The 8,332-nt window shown below is 33.0% G+C and overlaps 1 pseudogene; it reads left to right on the forward strand.

Annotated features, from left to right (window-relative positions):
• Positions 1–222: 222 nt before the first annotated feature.
• On the forward strand, positions 223–5,238 carry LOC128236159 (uncharacterized protein DDB_G0271670-like; annotated as a pseudogene).
• The last annotated feature ends 3,094 nt before the right edge of the window (positions 5,239–8,332 follow it).

Consider the following 8,332-nt stretch of genomic DNA (forward strand, 5'->3'; position numbering starts at 1 on the left):
TCTGAGAGTTCCTTCAAAGCTGCTTTATAATATGATTTTGTTTATGGTAGAATATGACAGCGGAACAATCCGACCTTTTGCCCTATATGTTCCATAGGTTTTTGATGTCATTTATTTTGGGCGGTAAAATTATCATCGTCATATATCAATTGTATAACATTTGCAGTTCAATGCGTTCATAGTTATATCTTTAACACATGTGCGCGGAAAACATGAAACAAAATGAAAACAAGTTAGCATTAGCTATTAATTCAAAAAGATATATGAATATACATTTTTTCTGATTTTGTAAAAAAAGACCTACCCAGACCAGCCCTGTGACGTTACCACCGTTACAGCAAAAGCAGCAAACATAATAAGTCCAAAAGACATCCCCCGCAACATGACTTTATTTTAAATGTATCGACACCTTCAATTACAACTTGCAGTTAATTGAAACGGTATTTAATATTCTATCCTCGACCCAGAACAAAGCATTTGTACACCAGACAGACTATTTGTGCCGAAGATTGAGCTAGCTTTTATACATCTGTTTGAGGAAGACTTTGTAAGTAGATAACCCATTCGGGGAGTGTGTGTTTTGCAACGGGTTAGGTTTCTCTCGCGACAATTGTATCTGTTAAGAGTTTAGCGCACATATTGAACTTGGTTAGCTTATCTGTATTTTGTAGTATGATGATTCCATGCATGCGTAAATAGGTGTTTTTCGTCCTCAAATGAACAAACTTATTTATGGAATGCATCTTTTAGTAATCCACAATGGTTTTCACCTTGTGTCGCGCGTATTAGGGGCGTATTCATAATATTATAATAAGATTATAATGACTTATATGCGTTTTGCATAACTTAATTGGCATATACATATATATATATATATATATTTCAATGTTAAAATTGGTGTAACTCAAGTGCTGTCATCATCATCGTCCTCATCGTCATTCTCATCATTGTCGTCATCAGTAGCATCAGCAGCATAGTCATCGTCACTATCATTATCGTCAGCAGCATCATCGTCAACATCATCATCAATCGCTCGAAGCATTGTTTATCAACATTATTTTACGCAATTTGTAACATGTTTGAATGGAATTAATGATTATCAATTATACGTTGTAATAATATGGTTCATAAAAATGCCACTGTAGTATAAATGAATGTATATTTGTACAATAATTTGGCTTCTATTTTGGGAAAACAAAAAATAACACCTATCCAGACCAGTTCTGTGATGTTATCAACGTTATAGCCAAAGCAGCAAACACAGCAAGTCCAACAAATATTCCTCGCATCATCACACTAAGTTGGTTTTAAAAATTGACATTTAAAATTAATAATTATTTGCAACTGTTTTTAATAGTCTGCTCTAACAACAGTTGTCCTTCATTTGCTATAAAGACTGAAGGTGTTACATCATTAAGGTTTTTTTCTAACAAACGAACCGCTCTTTTAGACAAAGGCCACTGGTGTTATTAATTTGTTTGTTTTTGCTATTTATGTGCTTGCTTTTGTAAAAAAACGTATATCTAAAAACCACTTATTCACGATAGCATTAAATATGAGGAGTATAAATAATGTTTGGTTGTTTTTCCTTATATGACATTATGTACGTACACTGATAGGTAATCTCGTTTTAGAGCAGTTATTCTCTTTGTTCTGTCTTTGCTTTTCTAGGTAGAAAAAGCATATCATTTCAAAATAGTGTGTAATAACAAGTCCATGTTTTGTTTGTTCAAATCCTAATTTTGGTTTTAAAACAGGAAAACCTTTTGAGATGCAATGAAAGATCAACTTAACGTATATAACCTGGACTGAATTAGTTGAAAGTAGATGAGGAAAATATCCCTTAAGCTTCGATAACACAGATTACATCCAGCTTGAGTGGCGATACTTTTTTATAGATATTTTACCTTGAAATATATACAGATATTGCCTTTAATAATTAATGAAAACAGATGAATTGGTTTTATCGTAATGTTGTATTGCCAACAGTTAACAGCTGCCAAAGTTGGGAGTTTTACCAAAATCTTTCATAATTCTATAAAAACTACGGGGACAAGTCCTGTAACCAAACAAAGACGAAACCCTTGTTAAGGCCCAACGGACATAGAACGATAGACACACAACGTACAAAGACACAGGCAGACCACACATACATAAGCATATTATTTTATCAACAACATTTGGAATTACTGCTTTGGAACGGTCAGCGAAATAATAGCTGTCATTGGGGTTTGAACTTGGGAAGGACCTATGCAAATTGAAAAGTGCCAGCCAAAGAATTCACCATATATACCTTACCCAACGTTTACAGTGCTGTTTAGCTGCCGTATACTACTGCATATTGTTGTCACGGTGACTTTACGATAATACGCGATTTTTACGAGCAACATTCTAGTTCGACGTTTTCACGTGGCATCAACCGTATGTACGTAAAGCCTGATCTTTTCCAAGCATTCACTTATGCAGAGAGTGTACCGATGATATTTACCAAGGTTGTCATGTCCACCATTGTTTGTGCAGATGCAAAAGACTGGCATAATAACGATTTAAGTCGCACTTATATTGTTTGCCATAGTAAATATAGTACAATAGTACCAACACATGCTTTGTTTGTATGACTGTACTCTACCTTTGAAAAGTTGGCACTGATGCTCCGACTGAATTCATACTATTGCTGATGATGTCTATATATAATCGTTCAGTACTTAAAGTCAGTTAAATATTTTTGAAATTTGAGTTAATATACTCTTCATTGTATTCACGTTGAGGTAAGCTCCGATAAGGCTATTATATAGATCCCTGGCGTTTATTTGAAATCATGCAATATTTGTTTTGATAAATGTCTGGATAAGCTTAAATGAACTCCCATATCGATGCATTTTTGACATGTACTTGTTTTTTTCATACGTAGTTTTACTATTATGTGTTTTTTTTCTCTTTCAAATCGTCTACAACTAGGAAACACATGACTTACTGCATATATACGGAAGACATTCTGACCTATTGTCATAACGTTCAAACCTGTCAAAATTTCGAACGGTTAGTTTAAACTAATTTTTGTCTTGTGATGCAATATCTCAAACTATTGTTAATCACTCCCGTTAACGCGATGTTGCGCGATATTATTGTCTTACGTTGTGATGGAAAGCGCAAAACACGGAGAAAAAAACCCTTGTGCGGCTGATCTCAATCCAAACTCACATACGTCCAGACAAAGAACGGCTAGGTGTGTAGCTAGTGCGCTTACCACTGCGCTTGTCTCGCGTCATTGGTCCCTAAATTATCAAACAAATGTTACCCTAAGAACCATCTTGACCCTTATTTTATAAAAAAACTCGTTACTCTTCCCCTTGTTATGTGATGTATTTTAAAATATATTATTTATTTCATAGGCATTAAATATTTCAATTTCGTTGTATTTAGATATGAATGCCCTGATTGTTTCTATGTATCCTCCGATCTGATATTAAACATAGAATAAAGTTTTTTTCGTATGCCAAAGGCATCTCAAATAAGTTATACAAATTCAAATCCTCATTTTGAATACCTTTTGTATTTACCTGACCGAGTTTTATACCGCATTATATTTGTATCGCATTTTGCAGTCTTTTGTTCGATAAGCGACTCATAATAAATAAACTAAAATCATGTTAGGCCGCGGTAAAACCACTGAACTGTTGACACCGTGTCTTACTTTGTATGTAGATCGAATGATAATGTATCCAATAGAAAGATAGCATTTTAACTACCTTCTGCTACTATTTGTTTAACAACAATACTCATCAACTATGGCAAGATAACATCTGATTTCTAGTTTGATGAATTCGAACATGAAAACTCCTTACTTACTCATTTTGCAATTTGCTTAATCTGACAATCATCCACCAGCTTCACATATTATATTATAAATTGAAACTTTTCAGATAATATTGAAATGTATACTCTAGCATTTTGAGGTACCTTTGTTTGTACATAAGAGGTTTATTATATTTTGATTTCTAATTACATACTACTGGCTAGTGTTAAGATCATAATAAAATTATTAATTTGATATTGAACAAGTTCATGTTATTAAAGGTAAACGTATTCTGTTTACAAACTGTGGTTTAGTTTAAGTGTGTTAATGAGCGAAATGTTGACTGACGATGAAGAGCGACAAAGTGCCCTCATGCAAAGTCGAGCTTAAAATTAGGCATTGTCGTCTATTCAGGCTCTATTGCATACACTTCAATAGTTTTGCTACTCTCGATGCACTCTAAAACAAGAATGGTTTAGCTTCGGCATCAAATATAGGGATGACGCTGATTGGATAAAATCTAGTTACAGCACCCACTAACCGAGTAATTAAGATTTTACACATGAGCGTTTTAGTGAGACTGATTTTTTCATTCACGGGTCTTTTCGAATGCAACAGGTCTGCAGCTAAATGCAAACTTTTGCTCTTAATCGAGATTATTTCCAGATATGCAAATTTCCACAGGTAACCGGTGAGATTTATTCACATCAGCATTAAGTTTCAATATTCCAGATTTGATTGTAGCGGTGCTTAAATTATGTTACAAATATCACAATAATAGTAAAGGTGTTGACATATAACACAGGAAATATGATACAAGTGACAATTATACCTACATATCCATAAAGTTCATAGCCTATTGATTATTACGTTTGAGATCCTTGATAGACCGATACAAGAACAAAGGACCTTTTTCAGCCGTAAAAACATTAACCCGAAAACTTAAAAGATGTTGCATTATTAGGGGTAAAAGTAGCGATGTATGTGGCGGATCAATTGTAAACTAAAGCAAAAGATTTCGTATTTATAAATTAATGCAAACCATTTGATTTTAACAAGATAAAATTACTTCATTGATGAATTTGAGGTCAAATTTGAGTAGTAGTAGTAGTAGTAGTAGTAGTAGTAGTAGTAGTAGTAGTAGTAGTAGTAGTAGTAGTAGTAGTAGTAGTAATAGTAGTAGTAGTAGTAGTAGTAGTAGTAGTAGTAGTAGTAGTAGTAGTAGTAGTAGTAGTAGTAGTAGTAGTAGTAGAAGTAGTAGTAGTAGTAGTAGTAGTAGTAGTTTTAGTAGTAGTAGTAGTAGTACTGAAGGTAATAGTTGTATTGGTAGAAGTAGTACTAGTAGAAGTAGTAGTCGCCGCCGTAGCAGCACAAGTAGTAGCAGCTGCAGTAATAGTAGTAGTACATCTTGCTTATGTTGTATTTGTTCTTTAAGGAGTTAACGTAAACAACGTTTTTGATTTTAACAAAGTTCTAAACAATCGGCCCAATGTTCATGAAAATAATCATTATTAAGTTTTAGTTTTGTTATAGATATGCATGTGGCGTTACTTACATTGTTCAACTTGGCTAGATTTTTTTGATTTTTTAATTGCTCTTTTGTGTAATATTTCTTTCCTAATTAAAATCCAAATAAATACATAAATATGTATTATGTAATTGTATGTGGTAAAATTGTAATAATGATAATATAATTGTATCCCATTCGTGGTCAATTTGATGCAAATGATAAAAGAAACATGACTTACCATGAGACTTTGGGTCAAAATGAGGTAACCTGGTTTACGAGAAAAAAACGACTTCAGTATTTATGTTAAAAACTTGAAATGAAGTGCTGCTTATTAGTCTGAAAGAAAACTAATTAATATTTTTTTCTTATATATGCTATATATTTACTTTTAGACCAATCGATCTTTTACTCAAATTAGGCATTAGCCATGTTTGCACCGCATTCATTCTGGAAAAAAAGGTTTGTGACCTAGTATTGCTCTGGACAATAAATGATGTGACCTTAAATGAAAATAAAGATTAAGACGTTTAATTTCATTTCAACAAATACTATTAAATGATATTAACTATAGTCTAATGATATTGCCAATCGGGATCTCTTGTATCTCACTTTTTTTTACATGTCTTCAACTATCTGGATTTGACTGGAAATTGCAGTCACTTCTATTTTTATTTCACATAAGGCATGTTAAAACAGTTTTAGTGGTGATGGCGTCACAGCGGGATTAATACGTATTGTAGTCAATAATCAAGGGCAGCCCTTGATCAACTCAAATAAACAAACACTCGTTTCACTCATGGTAATAATTTATGTCATCTAGTTAGAGACCATTTTCTAATTTCATTTTTAGAATCCACGTGTCTCATTGCTTTAAGTTGCCACTTGACTTGTCTTTGGTTTTCTTTTGCCTTACACTTCACGCCAAACATAAATATCATATTTTTAGCAAAATGATAATTATATAAGAAGAAGACAATATAGGTATGCCAATGACGGGATACATTAATCAAACATACATTCAATCAAAACGAATGGTTCCTAGAATAAAAAGCATGCACTAACATAATACACCTTGCTTCAATGTACACCTTGCTTCAATGTCGTTATACACAAATCAAATGAGAAACATAATGCTAAAGAGCAGTCGTAAAGAGTCTGGAACCATTGCTCCACCCACTCTCAGACTCAACGTCACTGCCATGGGGATAGAAAATTACTAAACTGAAAATATGAATTTGCATGAGACAGTATTCAAAAATGATATTCGAAATACATACTCTAAGACAATTCAATTCATTTTTACAATTTGAAAGAAGTCTATGCTATCCCGTCAGATTTGGTCAAATGACCAAATAAATACTATAGATGCACGAGAAAATCTTCTTATTTACGCACGAGTAACAAAATCTATACCGTAGTTTTCATAAATACATATTCATTGCAATTCTGTTTTTCTTTCGGTATAAAATTTCCTTTAGACAAATGTTATCTTATTGCTATCAAGGTGTTTTTGTAAGCATCGGGGCGCTTCTCTCTCATTAATATATTATCGCACTACAAAGGTAAATATTCACAATGTTGAAGTACTTAATAAATTAAGTGATTCGTTGTTATGAGTTTAAAAACCGACGTTTAAGAAATAGTTCAACTCTCAATTAAAGATTATCTGTTGACTGTGATGACAGAAAAGAAATTGCTTTAACCGTATAATTAAGGCAAATAAAACGGTTTTCTGACTGCCGCTTATTTGGTTCATGTTGTGCGGAAGAATACTGAAAAATAACACCTCTTAGGTCATACGACCATGTATTAACGGGACGTTGTGTGGAGACAAGCAGATTGTTGTCGGTCATGTGCTTTGTAAAGCAAGCTTAATGAGACTAATTGGGTTGTTTATAGCATTTTAATTTCCTTTAACTTCTATTACAGCTTTCGGTTAAATAAAGACGTATGGACTTCATAGTTTCCTTTTAACCCTCATTACAGCTTTCCGTTAAATAAAGACGTATAGAATACATAGTTTCCTTGTTCTTGATTGCCATTGAATTCTTATTGAAAGGTCAAATCGAATTGCATGTTACTAACAAAGTACTCTAGAAGTCCTTAGTTTATTTCCTTATAAGATTTGGCAGACTTTTTGAAAGAGTCAAGGTCATAGTGAAGTGATTTCGACTTATTTTCATCTTTACTTCCTTATTGTTATCTTATGTTTGGGCCTGGTGCTTAGGACATAAATATAATCTTACCGATTCGCACTGTTTTGACAGAATCGCCAATATCTAAATTCGATTATATTTCTACAAGTAATTAATTATCAGAGTATGGTCTTCATCGATTATTAAGAGACAAGGTTTGATTAAAAAGCTTATGTAGAAGTATAAGTCAGTATCAGATTTTTTATATAATTATATGTACATGTTATTGTAAGAAGGCCTCTGCTTGATGGTTTTTACCCCTTAGCCAATTAACCTGGCAATTTAAAAAAAGTCATTTGACTTAAAAAGCATTGATGCACAAACATCGTTCTTTATTTCATTTTACTTGATCATTTAAACAAACACTTCAGCTTAGTCATGAATATTATAAAAACGTATAGTAAAATTGCTTTCCAAACCTTAACCAAACTAAGGTAATAAAATTTACGTTTTACCAACGTTTTTCCATTATTTATATAAATATATATAAAACTGTTTTCCCTTGATGTTGGGTATAACATTCATGACTGTTGCCATCACCTATCGGCATCGGGCAACAGTTGCTATTGCATCCCCTACAAGTCGGCAATAGCGTTTTAAGAGGAGTCGCCCTGGCGCGCAACCCCTCTAAAATCGTACAAGTTTACTTTTTATTTTAATATGGGAGAAAAAGGTTGACTGTACAATTAATGCAGATTAAAAGAGGTTGTATTTCAACCATACCTGTCTTTGTTCAAAACATGTATTGCTTAGATGCACCAGAACTATAAATTAATAAAGAAAAACAGATTAACATCTAAGAACTATCCTCTTCGCTGAGTTTAAACTTTA

This window comes from Mya arenaria, chromosome 1 (genome assembly GCF_026914265.1).
Source record: "Mya arenaria isolate MELC-2E11 chromosome 1, ASM2691426v1".
Taxonomy (NCBI): Eukaryota; Metazoa; Mollusca; class Bivalvia; order Myida; family Myidae; genus Mya; species Mya arenaria.